This window comes from Geotrypetes seraphini, chromosome 6 (genome assembly GCF_902459505.1).
Source record: "Geotrypetes seraphini chromosome 6, aGeoSer1.1, whole genome shotgun sequence".
NCBI lineage: Eukaryota > Metazoa > Chordata > Amphibia > Gymnophiona > Dermophiidae > Geotrypetes > Geotrypetes seraphini.
The window spans coordinates 76,044,959-76,065,085 of record NC_047089.1 but is presented as its reverse complement, the minus strand read 5'-3'; positions in this window follow the sequence as shown (position 1 = coordinate 76,065,085).

Below are 20,127 nucleotides of genomic sequence, written 5' to 3'. Positions count from 1 at the left end.
AGCCTTCTCCACTTGAGTAGCAGTCTTCATGTCTGCACTGATGATCACTCCCAGGTCTCGTTCTGCTGTAGTCTTGGTCAAAGTTTCTCCATTCAAGGTGTAAGTTCTGCATGGATTTCCATTTCCGAGATGCATGACCTTACATTTCTTGGCGTTGAAGCCCAGCTGCCAGACAGAGGACCAGCTTTCTAAAGTACGGAGGTCCTGTTCCATAGTATTCTGCAGATTGCAGCCGTTTATGATATTGCATAGTTTGGCATCATCAGCGAATAAGGTTACCTTACCTTGAAGCCCTTGAGTCAAATCCCTAATGAATATGTTGAAGAGGAGTGGACCCAGGACTGAGCCCTGCGGCACTCCGCTGGTCACTTCTGACGTTTTGGAGAGGGTGCCGTTAACCATCACCCTCTGAAGTCTGCCACTTAACCAATCTTTAACCCATGCAGTTAGTGTTACTCCTAACCCCATTGATTCCATCTTGTTCAGCAGTCTGCGGTGTGGGACACTGTCAAAAGCCTTGCTGAAGTCAAGGTATACGACGTCTAAGGACTCTCCCGAGTCCAGCCTTCTTGTTACCCAGTCAAAGAAGCTGATAAGATTGGACTGGCAGGACCTACCCTTGGTGAATCCATGTTGACTGGGGTCCCGGAGATTCCCCTCATTCAAGACTGTATCTAATTTATGCTTAATTAGTGTTTCCATGAGTTTACACGCTATTGAAGTGAGACTCACCGGTCTATAGTTCGCAGCCTCAGCCTTGCAACCCTTTTTATGCAGAGGAATGACGTTGGCTGTTTTCCAGTCCAACGGAACTTTCCCCGTGCTTAGTGAGAGATTGAAGAGTACGGCCAACGGTTCCGCCAGAACATCTCTCAATTCTCTAAGCACTCTTGGGTGTAAATTGTCCGGTCCCATGGCCTTGTTCTCCTTGAGCCTTGTCAACTCACTGTAGACGTCTTCAGGTGTGAACTCAAAATTCTGAAACATACAGAACATATAAATTACATAGATATTTGTGAGACAAACATAACATCCTTTCAGAAAGCAAACTCCTAATCCAAAAAGCAAACTCCTAACCCAAAGTTCAGAAAGCAAACTCCTAACCCAAAGTTCAGAGTTATATTAAACAAGAATATTTCATCTCTCAAGAAACTCTGGGGCCCTTTTACGAAAGGGCATTAAGTCTTAATGTGCTAAAAAGACTTACCGCAAATCACATTAAAGCATTTTCTGGCAATTTGCCTGTTTGCATGAGCTAACTATGTTTTATTCTTTTTTCCGGAGGGCGCATATCTTATATGGAGAATGGACGTGGAAACTTTAACCAACTAGTGCATTCCCATTAGCACAAACTAAACGGCTAATGCTGAGTTTATTTGGGAGCACTTAGGCCCTGGTTCTATAAAAGATGCCTAAAGATCTAGGCAGCTAACTTACCCCTCCCCTCCATTTTACAAAAACGTAGTGCGGTTTGTAGTACCGGCTGCAGCGGTAACAGCTCTGACGCTCATAGAATTATGAGCATCAGAGCTGTTACCGCCGTGGCCAGCACTAAAAACTGCACTCTATGGTTTTGTAAAAGAGAGGGGAGGGGTGTCATTTTTTAATTAATCACCTGCAGATCTATCATTGGTCTGGGCTGCTGACACTTTATAGGTGGGTTTGACTTCAAAGTACAGGAGCCATGGTGCTCACAAACCCATTTATGGAGTGTACAATGCGTTAGGTATAAAAATAAAGAACCTTTGCCAGTAAACAGCATCCCAAATTACTATTCATTACTCTTTTAAAACAGATGTTATGTTTGTCTCACAAATACCTAATGCTTGATATTTCTAAAGTGCTGATGTTAGGGATGTGGTTTTGGAAGCCACTGTCACTTCGGTAATATTCTCTTAATTATGACTTTACAATGTGCATTCTTAAAGTCAGCAGCCACTGTCACAGTGAAGCAAATGGGCTGGAATCCATTCAGAGAAAGATTGTAAACATTTCCACCTCTATGCAAATTAAACACCAGTGACACAAAGTACTGATTTAATGTGTCAAATTATGTATGCATCTATGGTCCACTAACTCTCATTCTGTAAAGTATGAAGAAATAATCTTTCTAAAAAATGCTGGTGCGCTTTTGCTTTAGACCCTTTTTTTCCACCTCATAACGTGCTGAGACTAAAACATGCCACAAAAAATTGCATTTAGAATCCATCTCTACCCAATGGATCAATCCATCATTAATGCACTAACTCCCCCTTTATTAAACCCGTAGTGCAGTTTCCACGGTAACTGCTCTGACGCTCATAGGATTCCTATGAGCGCCGGAGCTGTTACTGCCGCAGCTGGCGCTACAAACCGTACTACGGTTTTATTTTTTTTAAAAAGGGGGAGGGGGGTTAAGAATCGGTAAAGCTTATGAAAAGAGTTTTGTTCCAAAGGATTAATAACTTCTCTTTAGCTCCCTTCTTTGCTACTACATTAATCTTCACTCCCCATTCCTGTTTAATTTTTTAACAATATCAAATAAGCAAGTTTCTCAGTCGCTATGCTGGGGTTGTGCAAGTCAAAATGGTAGACACAATTATTTAAAATCAAGAAAACTTGTATTTTTTTATAGCTCAAAAAACAGGAATGTTATGTCCTTGCTGCACTCTTCATTATTAGGCCAAGAAACAGCGGAATAAATAGTATAGGGACCCTTTTACCAAACTGTAGTAAAACGTGGCCTTAGCGTGTCCTTATGTTGACCATTCCCATTTATTAGCTATGACATTAGCTCATAGCATTCTGCAAATGGTATTCAATACTAAGTATGCTTTAACCAGTTCTGTAGAATAATTCCTGTTTAATTTTTGCCATTATCAAATAAGCAAGTTTCTCAGTCTCTATGCTGGGGTTGTGCAAGTCAACATGAAGAAGGAGTGACCTAGTAGAGTTACAGTCTCAGCACCCTGAGGTTGTGGGTTCAAACCCAAACTCCACACTGCTCCTTGTGACCCTGGGCAAGTCACTCAATCCTCCATTGCCCCAGGTACATTAGATTGTGAGCCCACCGGGATAGATAGGGGAAATGCCTGAGTACCTGATTGTAAACCGCTTAGATTACCTTGATAGGCAGTATACTGTATAAATACCTAAGAAAATTAAAATCTGAGTTTTTTTAATTGCTTAATTGAGTGTCCATTGTCTTCTGATTACTTTTGCTCTATGTAAGCTCCCTATGATCTACATGGGTTCTTAACTTTGTAAATGGCCTTGATCCTTTATAAGCATACCATGCACAGTTATTCTATATGATTTTAAGGTGATTATTCTATCGATATTGACTTTAAACTTGATAGTATCTTAAGGTGATTATTCTATCGATATTGACTTTAAACTTGATAGTATCCTTGATCCTTTATAGGCATAGAATGATCCACAAATCTTAGATTAGATTACATTTTTTTTTTAGCATAGGTAAAATGGCTACATTTTCTATTTTTTTAATTAATGGCCATGTGCTAATTTTCCAATTAGTTTGTGGCCATTAGTTCATGAGCCCCTATTGCCACCTATTTTATAGGCAGTAAGATTCTGCAAATGGCGTCATAATCAACAGCTGCCTATAAAAATGGTGCTGTTTGTGTGTCAGTCATGCTATAGTAAACACTAAAAAGTCCAACAGGACAGAGAACCCGTGGGTATAAAACAGTACAAAAGGAAGTGGGAATGGCCAATGAACACTCCACTGAAGATCACTGATGTAAAACCAATTTGTTTATTTCAGAAAAGGACACAAGCAGAAGTTGTGGACCCGACACAGCACTGTGTTTCGGTGTCTGAGGAACGCCTACATCAGGGGTCACTCGGTCCAACTAACATGCCAGAGTAACCAAAATCACTGAAAAGCTACAGAAGCATTTTCAAAAAAAAAAAAAGCTTCCATAGCTTTTCAGTGATTTTGGTTAGTTGGATCGAGTGACCCCTGATGCAGGCGTTCCTCAGATGCCGAAACACAGTGCTGTGTCGGGTCCACAGCATCTGCTTATGGCCTTTTCTGAAATAAACATGTTGGTTTTACATCAGTGATCTTCAGTGGAGTGTTCATTGTCTGTTCCTACTTCCTTTTGTACAGTCATGCTATAGTGCCATTTGCAGAATTGCAGCTCTCATTAAAGGTAGATGCAGGCAAAATAGGCCAGGGTTTTAAAGACCTACATTACTGGTGCCTACCTTTGACAAAGAACACTTAAAGGCGCCTAAGGTCATTTCTGGTCTAAACCACACATATTTTGATTTTAGGCATTGCTAGGCACCTCTGTAGATGCAATTTTGTGCCCTTTTTGTAGGTGTTTGTGATGTCTACAATTTTAAATGAGATTTTAATTGTTATTTTAATTGGCACAGTTAATTAGTACACTAAACCAATTAAAACAATACCTAACTTACAGCACCATTTGTAGAATCTGCCCCTAAGGGCTAGTGCTGTCCGATTCAATCAAACCATTTGATTTGATTCACTCATTTGAATTGAATTTTTTTATTCGATTCTGGATACTATCAATAAACAGAAAACAAAATTAATTGTTTTATTTTTGTTGTCTGGTCTTAATTTTTGTAATTGTGGTTGTCTCAGTCTCTGGTTTCTGCTTTCTTCTGCCTTCTCTTAATGCTTTTCCAGGGTCTCCTGCTCCATCTGGCATTAGTCCATGTTCATCATTCAACTCCACTCTGTATTAGAGAGTTGCGCAGGGACAGAAATCCCACCCATCCCCGCCCGTCTCCACCAGGATCCTCTCCGTCCCCACCCATCCCCACCAGGATCCTCTCCATCCCCACCTGTCCCCGCCAGGATCCTCTCCGTCCCCACCCATCCCCGCAAGGAATTACCTCCATCCCCGCCCGTCCCCATAAAAAGAAGCATTTACTTCTGACAGGATCATCAATTCCACAGTTGTGTTTGCACTGCTGTTTTCCTTGTGGAATCTCTTTGGTGGAACTCTTTTTTTTGTTTTCTGTTCAGGTAATTAACTTATAAACCCCCTCTTTTACTAAGACTGACGTGTCTATTATATTATATGGACAAACCCTGCTTTCAAAGCCTTCCATCCCAGTGGGAGTCCCGTTGGCTAGAGGGGGGGTCCCTGTGGGAGTCCCTTGGGTCAGAGGGGGATCCCTGTGGGAGTCCCGTGGGTTAGGGGGGATTCCCGCGATCCCCATTCCCGTGCAGACCTCTACTCTGTATCCCTGCCTCTATCTTCCTGCCATGTGGAACATCTTCCCTCTTTGAACCTTTATTCTTGCCCTATTCAGCAGCACTCCTCTTGACTCTATCCCTCCTTCCACATGTCCAACACTGCATCTCTATGTCCTTATACCTCATGTTCAGCTTCTACTCTTATTCATTATTCCCTCCTCCCTCCTAAAACAAATTGAATCACCCAAAACAAATAAAGGAATTGATTCAAATCAGGAATTGGACAACACTAGTAAAGATTCATGCACTAATCATGTGCTAAAGAAGACACCAGAGTGAGCTGGTAGACTATAACAGTTTCTGAGCCTAGTCATCTGTGAGGATTAATTAGGGATTGGGTCGGGGAGGGGGGTAAAACAAGATTATTTTCAGGTGCTGAGGGTCAATGGAGTAAGGATTGTAGGTGATTGGGGAGGAGGAGATAAAGGGTTAAGGGAGACGTGATTGCACATGTGATTGGTTGAGGTAAATGGGGAGAGTGGGGGAGGTGTAGTTTTGTGATTGGTAATGTCTTTTGGCGGGTTGAAGGAAGAGTGTGAGGAAAACGGTGAAGGATAGGGTAGAGCTAGGTAAAAAACTTATCCCACCCTCCCTCCCATAGGTGGTGTTTTGTTGTAGCAGATTTTTTGGGGTTGGGGCAATTTTGAGCTTTTTTTTTGGGGTGGGGAGGTCGCAGCTGTAAAGGGGGCAGAAAATGTGGTATTGGACACAGTGGTGGTTGTGACATCAGCAGTTAATAAATAATTAAATGTAACACTTGCATGTGACACCGATTTGAGAAGAGGCATGGCCTGGCGTTATCATGGGTCATGTTTAGATGTTACAGGAGCTAGTTTCATCACCGAATAGCTCCCTGGGGGGTGAAATACACATTGGGGGGGTTTGTTGTTCTTTTGAAATATTGTATTGAAATTTTGAGATGATATTATACAGTATTATGAAATTAAATGGAGCTAGTTTTGTCTCCAAATAGCTGCCCGGGGGTGTGAAATCCACAATGGGGGTTTATTGTTGTTTTGATATATATTGCATTATAATTTTGAGATATTATACAGTTTATGAAATTAATTGGCACTAGTTTTGTCACTAAATTGCTTCCTGGGGATGTGGAAAACACATTGGGTGTTTGTGGTTGTTTTGATGTAGATTGTATTATAATATTGAGATGAAGTTAAGCTAGCCAATAAAGCTGCAGCCAAAATGTTCTTCCACTAATTATGATTTGTGTGATTATTTTGTTGTGGGTGAGTTATGCTGTTGGGCACCCGTCTGTCTGGCCAACTTGAAAAGGTACGGGGAAAGGGGGTGGGGTGGGGGGTCGTTGGGTCGGCTGGGGGGGTTGCGGGTCAGCAGGGGGGGCGATCGGGAGTTCTGGGGGGCGGCCGTTGGGGGGAGGGGGGTTGCGTCAAGGGCAGGAGGGCCTGGGATCCCTCCTGCCCGTAATGTAGTGGGGGGTGGGGGGTAGGGGGTTACCTGGGCCAGGAGGTCTTGGGCTCCCTCCTGGCCTGAGCGAGACGCGGGGGGGGGGGTCGCCTGGGCCAGGAGGGCTTGGGCTCCCTCCTAGCCCGATCTAGACACGGGGGGGGGGTTGCTGGGGCCAGGAGAGCTTGGGCTCTCTCCTGGCCAGATGTTAATCAGCTGGAGGGGTTGCGGGTCGGCGGGGGGGGTGATCGGGGGTTGTGGGGGGCGGCCGTTGGGGGGAGGGGGGTTGCGTCAAGGGCAGGGGGGCCTGGGATCCCTTCCCGCAATGTAGTGGGGGGGTGGGGGATAGGGGGTCACCTGGGCCAGGAGGACTTGGGCTCCCTCCTGGCCCGATCGAGACGCGAGAGGTCGCCTGGGCCAGGAGGGCTTGGGCTCCCTCCTGGCACGATTGAGACGTGGGGGGGGGGGGTGGTTGCCTGGGCCAGGAAGGCTTGGGCTCCCTCCTGGCCCGATTGAGATGCGGAGGGGTCTGTCGCCTGGGCCAGGAGGGCTCAAGCTCCCTCCTGGCCCGATCGAGATGTGGGGGTGGGGGTGGTTGCTGGAGATAGGAGGGCTTGGGCTCCCTCCTGGCCCGATCGAGACGCAGGGGGGGAGGGGTTGCTGGGGCCAGGAGAGCTTGGGCTCTCTCCTGGCCAGATGTTAATCGGCGGGGCAAGAGGGCTTGGGCTCTCTCTTGCCCCGATATCGTCGGGGGCCGCGGTTGCCCGGGGCAAGAGGGCTTGAGCTCCCTCTTGCCCCGATGTTGTTTGTTGGGGGGGTGATGGATCGCGGCAGGAGAGATGCCTCATCTCCCCTACCGCAATGCCATCACTCCTCTACCGAAACTGCGGCGACCCACGGCAGGAGAGATAGAGCATCTCTCCTGCCGCAGGTCGCGGCAGTTCGGGTAGAGGAGTGATGGCATTGTGGTAGGGGAGATGAGGCATCTCTCCTGCCGCGATGCTTGCGGTGGAGGGGTAGGCAGGTTGCATTTTCGGCACTTAGACGCGTTTTGACTTGGTCTAAGTCAAAAACGTATAAGTGCCGACTAAGCAACCTGCCTAAGGTTTTGGTTACACCTGGTATATGCCTAGGTGTAGGTCGGCCCATCGCCCGCCCTTTCCCCTCCTCTAAACACGCCTCTTTTCTCTCTGTGCATCTAGAGGCAGGGGAAAGGCCTAAGTTGGTTTTCGATACGTCTAAAAATCAGCTTTGGTTATGGGTATTTGGACGATCAGACTTTTTGATCGTCCAAGTAGCCACTTAGGACACTTTTTAGACTTTTTTTGTTTGTTTATTACCCCCTTAGCTTTTGGAAATCCATTTGGGGGTCAAATGAATAATTTACTGGAAAATCTGGTGGCATTAACATATGATATTGCATTATTTGGTACATCAATGAGAGTTAAGAGCCAAATATCTTCTAATAATAATAAACTTTTACTCATTATAACAGGGGTTGCCATACAACATATTATGAAAAACAGGAAAAATTGGGACCAGCTGAATTATAATTTTTAGTAGAATCCTTTATGCCACATTTTTAAAATGGAGCATGTGATAGCCATGCAGCAGGGGCATTTTAAGAAATTTAAGGATGTTTGGGAGCCATTAACAAAATTTTGTAATGAATATTACTTTTTCTCTTTGAATATACACGTCCAAGTTGGTAGGTGGGTGGGGATACTATGTTTTTACATGAGGTTGAAGACAATTGTTGGGTATATTGGGGGGAGGGATATTTGATATTTATTAGATTTTTTTTTATTTTTTATTTATTTACTTTCATTTTACATCCAAAGAAATTCTTTGATTATGAAAAATAACATTCCAAAGAAAAAATAATAAAACATTAAATAATACATATGTAGTACCATGATAATAGTCCATGATAATGGACAATAGTCTATTGGGGAGAGAGGATCAAGCACTTATCAAGGGTAGTTGATTATACAAAGAAAAAATTCAATGTTCATAACATAATACAGAGCAAATCGGTTGTATCTTTCTATACGGTCTGGCCGGTGACTTCAACGGGCATCTGAGGAGTAACGGAAGCCGCTTTACCTTTATTAGATTTTGATAGAATATTAAGTGATGTTAAAGCATAAAATGTTTGATGTTATGTTGCACTTATTGAAAGTTTTAAAAATGAATAAATAAATTTTTTAAAAAGAAAAGAGAGGCTATAATGCAGTGGTCTCAAACTCAAACCCTTTGCAGGGCCAAATTTTGGATTTGTAGGCACTTGGAGGTCTTCAGAAAAAAATAGTTAATATCTTATTAAAGAAATAACAGTTTTGCATAAGGTAAAACTCTTTATAGTTTATAAATCTTTTCTTTTAGCTAAGTCTTAATAATAATATTGTAATTTATAGCTAAAAGGACATGTGATCAAGAAACTGTTTTATTTTACTTTTGTAATTATGATAAACATACTGAGGGCCTCAAAGTAGTACCTGGCGGGCCGCATGTTGCCCCCGGGCCATGAGTTTGAGACCACTGCTATAAGGCATCCTTACTTGCTATTTCTATGTTGCACTATGATTACATCAGACTAAAGAGTTGCGCAGAGACAGAAATCCCACCCGTACCCGCGAGGAATCCCTCCGTTCCCACCCGTCCCCGTGAGGAATCCCTCCATCCCCACCCGTCCCAGCGAGGAATCCCCACGACCTGAGGCGGCGTCCCCAGGGATCCCAGCGACCTGAAGGGGAAACTTGCGGGATTCCCGTGGGTCCCGCAGGACTCCTGTCGTCCCCGTTCCTGTGCAGCTCTCTACATCAGACTTCATACCATCTTTTTCTACTCCAGAAAGGACTTTACCTGATCAGGGAGAAAAAATACATATTTAACCTGTGCATACTTTATAATGCATTTTTACAGGGATATGCTAATAGGAAAGAGGCCCCCATAGCTATTGTTTCCTGTCTTAAAGATAGGAATTGCTTTCTTCTTTCCTGTGTGGTCTTTGGCACATCTAAGTATGCCCATATTCTTTTACCGTAAAACAGGGATTTTGAGGACCTAAAATACAACTTCATAAATGAATCCAAATCCTGCTGAAAAACAAAGGAAATCAATAATGTGGACCTCTCCGTTGACACAGAGATAGATTCTTCTAAGATTGCGGATATGTTTTTCAAGTCAATTTGTGGAACCTGCGGATTTTCTCCTTCTGCACCCTCTTGAGAGATTTTAGGACACGGAAGATAATAAATTTTATTCAATGGGGTATAAATTTGGTGGTACAATTCAAAGTTTCCACGAGATATTTTTTAAACATATAGCGTAATCCCAGGGGATCTAGGAAAGTTCAAAATCCTTGCATTTAACTATCGGTAAAAATTCTCTAAATTCTCTATCTTCTGGTGTATCAGAGCATTGTCCTTTATTGTATCCAGCAATTGTGTTTGAGGGCAGAAGGGGTCTTTGCAATTCTGTTGGGGGATCAGAAGACGTGATCATAGCTTGCTGGTATGGGTGGGAAAAAGGGAAGGATACTGTTCTCTGCAGGTCAGAATCCACATAACTTCTGGCTCTTCCCCTGTACTGCCTCACAACTGCCCACTTTCAACATACCTGATGAGTGATAATATTTGGCAGCTTTTCTGGTTAAGTGCCGCTGAATACTAGTGGCTAGGAGGGCATAGGCAATTTAAACAGACTAGAGACTTGCTTGCTTGCTTAAATCCATTTAAATATTGAGCAGAATGTTGTTGTTTTTTCTTTTATTATTTATGGAAATGATAAACTATACAATTAAGCATAATTAACACTGGCTTTTACAAAGCTATGATAGAGGTTTCTACTGCAGGCTGGCAAGGTAAATTCTCTGACGCTCATAGAATTCCTATAAGTGTCATTGCATTTATCTCGCCGACCTGTTGTATAAACCTCTTCCGTGGCATTGTAAAAGGAGCCCTAAATATCTTGAAAGAGATCCAGAAATAAAGAAAAGAGAAGAAAAAAAAAATCATAATTGTATATTATTTAGCCCACAGTTAAAAGGGGGGGGGGGGGTGTCAAAGAACTGGATAATAAAACTAAGAGGAAATAAGTTTACCAAAAGAAGCAGCACCTAACAGATTATGGGGCTCATTTTCAAAACAGAAAAATGTCCAAAAATGACATAACATGACAGCTGAATGGTTTTTTCTCTAAAACATCAAATAGCTGTTTTCAAACCCCATTTTGCAGAAGGTTTTCTATGCTGTTTATCTGCAGTGCATCTAACTCTCAGGGGTGTGTGTTGGGGATGTGTTTTGACTGGAACTAGTTTGGGCTTATGATTTGGACATTTTTCTGCAGTAATGGAACATTGTAGAAAATGTCCAGGGCACAAATTGGACATTTGAGGCTAAACCTGTGTCAGTAATGAATACATACTAAAAAGATGCCTAAACTAACCAGATGGCCATTGGTGGGATGAAAGCATTACCCTACCTTACTCCCCCAGTGGTCACTAACTCCTTCCCACCCTCCACCCCCCCAAAGATGTGACAGAAGCAGCACATACCATTCTATGACAGCTTCAGATATTATGATCAGTCCTATTAGAGCACCAAGCAGGTTTCTGAAGTAGCCTAGTAGTTAGTGCAGTAGACTCCAGGTTAGTGCAGTAGACTCCAGGAGTTCCAGGTCCATATCACACTCTAACTTGTGGTGGAACATGTAAGTCATATAGTTACACCTGTAGACATATAGGCTACTGTTTTGGTGTACAGTTGGGTACAGTAGGGTTTTGGTAGGTTTTGGAAGGCTCACTATACAATATAAGAGAGTTATAGTGAGAAGTGTACCTGGAACTTTTTATGTGATATTCATTGCAGTAGTCCCTAGGGTGCCCCACTGATCTGCTATGATGTGTGTGGCCAGTCTACTAAGAATGCTGACCCTTCCTACATCCCAGTGGCTTATTTGTGTGCATTTTTGTGCTGGACTTTTTTTTTTAATGGTTCAAAAATATAGATGCATTGGCACACAAAAACATCTAAGGTATGACCATTTTCAAATTAAAGAGATAGCTGTTTTCCTGATTTGAAAATTATCGTGTTTGCTACCGGATTTTCAGATGTTTTACGCAGAATGTTCAAAATTAAATTTAGATGTGATATCGAAAATGCCACTCTACACCTACAGCCAGAATGTGCTCATTTGCAGCAGGAAAATCCCTAATAGTTTTTCTTCTCTAGCCAGGCTCAAAATTTAAGAAACGTTTTTCCAAGATAAGAGGCAGAATGTTTTTTTCTGTCCTCTCTCTCATCATCTGAGTACCTATGTTTACTCACTTCTTCAGTGATATAGGCTCTGAGGCTGTATACTCTCAGAGGGCTAATTAGCCTTCTGTGCACTCCTAGAAGGGCCAGAGAGGGGCAGACTCTCAGTATCTGATCTGGGAGGTAGAGTAGCTGGTAGAAACCTAGGGCAGTTCTGTATATATGTAACAGCAATGGGGTTCCACTACAAGAAAGCTACCGTATCAGTTCCTGGTTTTACTCAAGGTCTGTATACCCTGAAGGAACTGGGGAAAAGAATACATCATAGATCCTCTGAGATACCTAATATGAGGCAGAAGACAGAAATCTTAAACACATTTTTTTTTCTCAGTACTTATGAAGGACAAGTTGACCTAAGTAAGGCAGGAGGCAGGGAGCACAAAATTGTGAAAAGATCATAAGCTAGTTTACAGAAGAAGAAATACTGAGGATACATACAGGGACCCAATAATGCATGCCAAAATACTAAAAGAGCTGAAGAAATTTCTGACTGTACCCCCACTGTTCTACTTAACTCATCTCTGGAGACAGTGAAGGTTCCAAGAGCCTTTACGGAGGAACATTTACAGGGTAAATGATTTTGTTATTTATTATTCTCTTGTTATTTTAATGTGTCAGTGCAATTGATTTATTTTTTGTTTCTTTTCTGACTAATTCTTTTATTATTGTAAACTGCTGTGACCTGTGCTTAGAAAAAAGCAGTATATTAAATCGTGTAAATATAGGGAGTTAAACCTTTTAAAAAGGTGCGCTAGGGCCTTAACATGTGGAATAGTGTGCGCTAAATTGCCTTGCACGCTAGACCTTAACGCCAGCATTGAACTGGCATTAGTTCTAGAAGCGTAGCGCGGGTTTAGCGCATGCTAAAATGCTGCGTGCGCTAAAAAAACGCTTGCTCACCTTAGTAAAAGGAGCCCAAAATCTTTTAAAAAGGAATTGAAAACTTACTTATTTGTATGAGCTTTTTTTTCTAGAGTGAAATGTTGTGAAATATTCCTTTTTGATTGAAATGTCTTTGTGAGATTTTATATTTGAAATTTTAGAAGAGGGAATGATGTAGTAAAATTACTTATTGCAGTTTGTTTTGTTCTGAAGATTATGTGAAAGATTCTGTTTGTTTTATTGTAGTCCACCTAGGTTGTAGGCGGAAAATAATTTTTTTTAAAGAAATTAAATAAATAATAAAAAGGGATCCGAAAGGAAGATAAGAAAGATAAGTGATGACAGGATGGGAGAAAGAAAAGTGAGAGAGCAAGACTGACAGAATGGAGAATGACAGGATGGAGAATGAAAAACAGAAAGTGATGTTCAGGAATGCATAACAGGAACAGAAAAAGATTATAAGTTATGAGAGCAAGAGAGAGGGAGAGAGACAGGCAGAGAGCAGGACTAGGTGATGTCAGGATAGGGGATGAGAGAGAGAAAAAACTTAAATGCCAGCAGGGTGGGGAGATAAGAGATCAGTTAGAGAGGTTGCTGATTGTGCTGGGGCTCCTTTGTTTTCCTTTAGACCCAGAATAGGGAAACAGCCTTAGTAAATCAGGCCCTAAAGGAGTAGAAGACCCCACAGAGGATCTCTTTCCTAGCTCACCCCTCATCTTCAGTGGAGACAGCAAAAGGATGGAAGGGATATGAAAGCAATCTCAGTCTGGCTCCTAATTTGTCAAAGCCCACTTTAGAAGCCTATTTACTAAGTATTTACTGAGTACTGCAGGTGAGTAAATCCCTGGCAATTTAGTTGCATGCTACTGTAGCTTGGAGAAATACACATTCCTGGTTGATGTAATATGGAATGGAGATTCTCCAACCCTTTTTAAAGCGAGTAGGCCTTTATTAATAAAAGAAAAAAACCCTCTTCCCTTTGCTTAGATTAATAAATCTTTGGTGGTCTAATAGTAAGTTCCATATTTCCTGTCACCTGGGCCTGGATGCACTAAAGATAATCAGGCAGGGATGGGGCCTTATGCATATGAGCCAATCGAGGCCTTAGGCCCCTCCCTATGCATCACATGATGCACCAGGGAGGGAAAGTCCCGCCATTCAGAAGTGGCAAGCCTATGAGCAGGACGAACTGAGCTTTTGTCCTTCTCCAACATCTCTGAGAAGGTACGGGAGTGGGGGAGGGGGGTTCGGGAGTGGCGGAGGATGGTGGGGAACCTCTGGTGGCTGGAGGAAGTGGGCATCCCTCATGCCTTTTTTCGGGGGTGGGAGGAAGGGGGAAGGTAGAGGATTTTGGGGGGTCACCTGACACAGGAGTGGGCTTAGTGGCAGGAAGGAGTGGGCATCCCTCCTGCTATATTGCTGCTGCAGGGGGGAGTCACATTGGGCATCCCTCCTGCCAATTTTCTTTCACGGAGGGGGGGGGTGTATTTCAGTATGGCAGGAAGAAGTGGGCATTCCTCCTTCTGTTTTTGCTGATGGGGGGCATTTTGTGGTGCTGATTCATCAGGGGGGGAAGCCCATCATTGGTGGGGTGCTTTTTTTCTTATGAGACAAAAATTTTGCATGTGTAACACATGAAAAATATCTGTGCCATTGAAAAAATATGAAAAAAACCCAGGCTGACCTGATGGTAACACAGTCATTTTTTTCCGATGTAAGTGCATCAATCACTTGGCTACTTTGTATGGGGTTTTAGCTAATTTGCATGGCTGGATCGGAAAAAGGACAATCGAGGGGAAAACATGTGGTGAGCCGTTTTGTGACTCGGGTTGGTAATAGCGATCATCACTAAAGCTGTGAAAACAAGTTTATTATTAAGTTTCAAGTTTATTATATACTGCTTTATATACAGGTTTAGCGTCAATTGCTGGCTTTAGGGCATTTAGCCCCTGGTGTCTCAAAGTGACAAAAGGTATCTCCAGACTCAACCCTTGTGAAAACACATGGAACACTGTTACCAGACATCACCCCTAAGTCCACTCTGATACCAACTTTAAGATCTCTGAGGGTGTAGTGGAGGTAGGAATGGCATCTTTGAAATGTCAATACTTGGCCTGTAGAGCTATGCTGCACAGTTTTGTTTTACGGGTAACCTTCACTGAGTTGATTCTGGCCTCCGAGATAGGCACATTCAGTACCAAAATACTGCCAGGATTTAGAGATACTTGCAATCCTTTTGAGATATCAGGCATCAAGATTTCTTTTTGGTTTTATTTTGTTGTTATTTTTGTTGAATTAGGACATGCCTGTCCCTTTAAAAGATGGCAGTTGGGGGATAGGAAATCTCCATCCCACATTACTTCAATCAGGACATTCCTGCTTATGTACTCCTGATATTTGCTATATAATACTTTTGCATCTGAGGTAAGCGCTTTGCTTAAGTGCATATTTTTTTACAGACATGGGTTTTTACATAATAAATTTGGTTGTCACATTAAAAAACAACACAAAAAACCTCTTATATACTGTAAGAGATTTGATTAGTTCAGAAAAACAAACAAACAAAAAAGGGGGAGGGATCTATCCACAACACAACGGTCCTAAAAAGACAGTGGATTAAAAATGTAGAGTACCTGGATAGAAACAGGAAGAATAAAAACTCAAAAAAGATATAAATGTAAAAAATCATGTATTTAAAACAAAAAAGGCGGTGTTGTATTCTAAGAGAAGATAGAGGGACCCAACACGGTCTGTGTTACGACATTGGGCCTTCCTCAGGAGTCCAGATTGCCTGAGGGCAAATAGCAAGTGCATAAAACATATGTAAGGCAAACAGTACAACAGTCATACACCAAATTCATTGGACAGGTACCCAACTACTTCTCCTCTGCAGTACATATGATTAGTTCTGCACAGTTATCTGTAAACTACTGACACTACATATGTCATGCATAGACTTGGCCATTGATTCTTAAGCACTTTTGTATGATGTCATATCATTGTGCTGATACTGTGGCTTCTTAGACATTTTGGCCCTCTTTTTACTAAGCCACAGTAGAGGTTTCTACCGCGGCCTAGAGCGCTAAATGATCCGACGCTGCTCTGATGCTGACAGGAATTCTATGAGCGTCGAAGCATTTACCACTCCAAGCTATGGTAGAAAAGTGTGGGGGGCATTATTAATCTCCTCTTTTCTTGAAATACATATGGAGTTTGTTTTTTATTACAATTAAAAAGGATTTATAGATATTCTGCATATTTTTCATTGATCCAAACAAAGTTTAGAGTGAATATTTATTCTCTGTTGCATGCTTATTTGCATATGCATAAGGAAGACGATTTACAATTATATGTGAAAAAGATATGAATGATATGTTTCAATATGTATTTATTCATTTTTTGTGTGTGCAGTAGAATACTGATTCTTGATCACTGCGCTTCTAATCATCCAACAGCTGTACTAATCATTTTTCTTTTGCAAAAACCATTCCCCTTTGACTTAGAGTGATCACGTTTGACCTGAATTTCCATTCCAAAAGACATTTTCCCTGATCTGCAACTGTATTTACTAGGAATGATAAAAAAATGCATATACTTTGCAGCATACGGAGAGATATCTCATGGTTTTCAGTGGATAAAGGCAAAAGTTTGTTACTTGGTTCTGACTGGATATGTATTCCAGCCTTTTTTTTTTTTTTTTTAAATCATGAATAAATAAAAAGCTGTTATGAAGCGTATATTCAAAAGGTTTGTCCAGAATTATCTGGAGACATCTTAGGTTTTAAAAACTCCTTCCTGATGACTTAAGAAACTGGAAAAGTGCGGGGGTGGGGATAAGGCTGCAGAAGAATTAAGTTGAGTGGATGTGGAGGTAAGAAGTGTGATGGAATAAACTGAGTGAGTAGAAGAAGGAATTATTAGTGGGTCCAATGACTGAGCGAATGAGTAGGTGTGAGCCAGGGTATGCAGGTATGGTACTACTAGACTCCAGGGAGAGGATAGTCAAGGACGAAGGAGAGAGCTGTAGGCTGTGAGACTACCAGGGATGTTGGGCTGATGCAGAAACTTGTGACAGGGAGGAGGGAGGCTTTCCTTAACCTCCTACCCTGGCTCAGACCTGGCAGTACATTACTTTTCTGCCTGGTGAACATCAGTACACAGCTTCAAAACTTTTCTATTTTGCTGCAGATTAATAGATAGCCTCTTTACCATACATTTTGTATGCTGTGTGCTGATATCTACAACCTGAGTTAACTTCAGCACTGAAACCCTTTTTGCATCGCATACAAGTGCATAGAATGCTCATTAACCACACACTTCTTTCTGCATCGGTCCTGAATGATTAGCTGATGGAGGAGGGGCAGTAGAATCAACCAGGTATGTACAGGGTGGAACTGAAGCAGGGAGAAAATTGGGCCTTTTTTTGTACTTAACTTCTTTTCTGCTTAGAAGTAGATGTAGAGAGCTTGCATGAAAGTGCATGAGGGGCTGAACCGACAATGAAATCCCTTACGTAGACTTCCTTCCTCAGCTTAACACAAGAACATAAGAATTGCCGCTTCTGGGTCAGACCATCAAGCCCAGAAATCTGCTCCCGCAGCGGCCCTTAGGTCAAAGACCAGTGCCTTAACTGAGTCTAGCCTTACCTGCGTACGTTCTGGTTTAGCAGGAACTTGTTTAACTTTGTCTTGACATCTGCATAAGTGACCAATACAGATTTTATCCACAGTGAAGGGATGCAGTTTCAAATATCATTCGCAAATTGATCTTTTACTTACAGAAGTATCTTTGAAAATTGCACTTTTAAAAGATAATTTTGTAAAGTAGGTCAAGCATATGTAGGAAAGTAGTTGAGTAATGAGCCTTCTATAAAATACTTATAGCACTGGCAGAAGATACAGATAAATGTAGCAAGTGCATAAAAGTGCTAGCGATTTTATAAAAATCTTGCCTCAATCTGTGAACTGAGATCAGGAACATGTAGATAGTGATTTTATAAACTATGTGGGCATGAGTTTATGCAGCAGTACCACATAAACATAGATGCCCTTTTATAGAATTACCTCCTATGTGGCACCTAAATCGAAATTGGCGTCTACTTTTCATCATAGCATAATAAATAAAATACGTGCTTATAAATGCCAGAGATACATGCATAAATTATAGCATTTTATAAGTTACTCATTTAAATATAAGTCCTGCCCAGACTCTGGATATATGCATACCATCTGTAAAATACATGATGTATATGACATGTATGTATTTACAGAATAGCTCTTAGGCAACATTTTGTCATTTATAGCCAAATATGCAATTGTTCTAATTATCTGCCTGCAAAGAATTAAACTCATTAAGTATAAGCAGTAAACTTTATAAATGTCCACATACAATAGAAGGGAAGAATGAAACGTCTCAGAAAGGCAAACTTTGTCCCATGGAAGGTGGATTTGGTTGTCAGAAAGGTGAGCAAATCTCTAACACTGAGACCTCGTCCAGTTTAGTGAAGACTATTACATACTTTTGAGCAGATTTAAAAACTAGCAGGTAAAAGTGTCAAAAATAAGTGTATTCCAGTTATAAAATATGAAATACACATAGGACTGCTGAGGGCAAGTCTCCTTTCCATGTGTTAATTATGTGGGTTTTAGAATTTGCAAATTGGCTATGTTCTTTATAAAAACAATCTCTCATATACAGTGCACAGTAGTTATAATTCTGCCTTTTTCAAATCCAAGGTCCATGTTAGGTACCAGCAAGTACACATGTCTGCCTAAACAGACTTGTAATAAAAGTTGTACCTGAAGCAATGGAGGGTGCGAAGTGATTCACCAGAGGCATGAAAAAATGTTAGTGAGAAAAACAGGATTTGAACCCTAGCTTCCTTGGATTATAACCTGCTGCTCTTCCTCTCTGGCGCTTGAACTATATAAACTTATTTTAGTTCTGAAAAACAGCACATAAACCTATCATGGTTGGCGCATTTATGAAATTTAAAAAGTATAAATATCTTAGTTGTCTGTATTGAATTCTAAATATTGCAGTATATTAAAACAAACTCTGTCCCCAGGCAACTGGCCTACTCATTCACAACTATCATAAGCGAGAACGCTTGTCCCGGATTTATTGTTGCCCTTGACTAGGAATACTAGATGTTCGGATTTACTCGGACATGTCTTCTTTTAAGAGGACTGTCTGAGTGTCAGACAGGTTTTTTAAAAAGCAGCAGTTTATCTGGGTTTTCAAGTTCGGGTCCGCATCTAGAGGGCTTCTGAGTAAGCGTGGGTGTGGTGTGATGATGTCACATGCATGCACGCATGTATGTAATGTCATTGCTTCATATCTGCACATGCTCGGAGACCCTCCAGACACAGTTCCAAGCTCAAGGAGAGAGAAAAAGAGGTTTGGGGATAGAGCTGGGGCAGAACAGGAGGTGACGTGGAATGGAGCGGGGCTAGGGGCTAGGGTAACTCTACCCTTGACAGAGCTATCATCTGCTCCAAGAAACTCCCAATCCTTATTTCAATGATACTACTATTTATCATTTCTATAGTGCTACCAGACCCACACAGCACTGTACATTAAGACAAAAGAGATAGTCCATACTCGACAGAGCTTACAATCTAATTGATTCCTTAGAGAAGAAAGTTTTAGATTTGCCTTGCTCTCCTCATTTTCTCCAAAACTTGAAGTTTAATTTGTTTCAGTATATAAGTTGAGAAACATTGTGCCAAAAATGTTTAAAAGATCAGGGTCATCTTATCTATAAGGCCCTCACCTAAACCAGTACCTCTTTCTCCCTCGCTTTCACCTCCAGGGTCCAAACTGTTCCCTTTCTCCCTCCTCTTCCTCTGCCAGCCCACTGGTTCAGCCTGTCAAGCCCTATCACCCTCCCTGTGCACTTGCTAAAGTAGTTTCCATAGTGCTGCAGCAATCCTCCTAGGCTGCCTATCAAATGTCCTGACTTCTCTGTCTCACTTTCTGTTTGATGAGATGGATCAAACAGAGTACTTCAGGGCAGAAAGCGGGCAGCCTAGGGATCACTGCTGTGGCTCTATGGAAGCTACATTTGCAGGTACAGAGGGAGGGTACTAAGGATTGACAGGCTGAACCCATGGACTGATGGAGGGAGGGAACTGTTTTTTGGACTCCTGAGGTAGAAGGGAAGGAGGGAAAGATGCTTTCCCAGGTGAGGGCTGGAAAGAAGCCTGGACCTATGCGTGGGTCACAAGAGTTTAGACTATTTTTAGTTCTAAAACTGCCCTAGAGCTA